Here is a 1648-nt window from a genome sequence, read left to right on the forward strand (position 1 = left end):
AGGTTTTTTTTTTTTAAATCAGTGTCCTGTCTTTGAGAAAATTATTTGACATTTTAATATATTTGACATTATTTAGCTTGGTTGTTTTATTATCCCATATATGAAATGTGTATGCATGCAAAGCATGCATGCATGCTTGAGTGAGTGTGTGTGTGTGTGTGTGTGTGTGTGTGTGTGTGTGTGGTGTATCTTGGGTAACTCCGGTATCTGACTTTCACTAAATCAAAAGAATCCAATAGGGGGAGATACTTACCTAAATTATCCTTAGACATTGATTTTATTTTTCAAAAAATTTTAACACTATGAACCATTGATATGCACACCAAAAATAAATGAATAAGTAAATAAATAAGCCAATTGGCTTGGATGGGTATTCACCATTCAGGTCATACAGTGGTTTATCATGGGAATATCTTTTATGTCAAAAGAAATTGACATGGAAGAAATCCTCATTGGAGGCAAATGTAAATTGAAGTTACCTCTGAGGTCCCAAGGATCACCTCTCTTCACCTTTGCCATGAGCCTTTCCAGGAAGACTAGGCTTAAACAGGAAGACTAGTTTAAGCCTAGTCTTCCTGTGAACATGCTTTTCTTTTTTAAAATATGTTTTTATTGATTTCAGAGAGAGGAAGGGAGAGGGATGAGAGAGAATTATCGATTGGCTACCTCCTGCGTGCCCCTACCCAAACCCAGGCATGTACCCCGACCATAATTGAACCGCAACCTCCTGGTTTACAGGTCAGTGCTCAACCACTGAGCAACACTGGCTGGGTGACATGCATATCTTCTGTATGTGACTCGCTGTGGCGTCACCTATAAGCTTCAAATAAAGAATTAGTTAAGTCTGAGCAGTCAGGAAAAGTACATAAGATTTTGCATTGTTTAAGTTTTATTTCTGAAGGTTGTTGGTAAGTTAATAATAATAAACAAGCATAAGCATAGGTCTTAATAGTGAGGACAAATCACTAATATGTAAAATATAGATACTTAAAAATAAATGTATAATATTCATATCAGCAGGAGATCTAGCTAGTGAAAACTAAGATATGAGAAATAAATGGGACATAACCGGAGGGCAGGAGAAAGACCTAATACCAGTAGTTATAATATATGTATGTATCACTTGTTTGTTCCTTTTCATTACTGAGTTGTATTCTTGGCATGTATGTACGTTGTTTAAACATTCACTTACTATAGGACATTTTGGTTATTTCTAGTTTTTAGCTATTACATATAAAACTGCTATGAATATCATGGACAGTTTTGTAGGTGGACATGATTTCATTTCTCTGGGATAAATGCTCAGGAGGATGATTTTTGGGTTGTGTAATAAGTGCATATTTTATTATTTTGGGAAACTATCAAACTAGTTACCAGAGTGGCCTGTACCATTTTACATCACTACCAGCAATGAATGAAAGATTCAGTTTTTCCTCATCCTTACCAGTACTCCAGGTTGTCACTATATTTCATTTTTGCTGTTTTGATAGGTATATAATGATATATCATAACGAGTTAATTAGGATTTCCCTGTTTGCTAGTGATGTTGAATATGTTTTCATGTGCTTGTTTGCCATCAGGATATTCTCTTTGGTGAAACATCTCATGTCTGAGACTATTTTCTAATGGAATAGTTTATTTTATACTA

The sequence above is a fragment of the Myotis lucifugus genome, unplaced genomic scaffold (assembly GCF_000147115.1).
Source record: "Myotis lucifugus unplaced genomic scaffold, Myoluc2.0 scaffold_60, whole genome shotgun sequence".
Lineage (NCBI taxonomy): Eukaryota > Metazoa > Chordata > Mammalia > Chiroptera > Vespertilionidae > Myotis > Myotis lucifugus.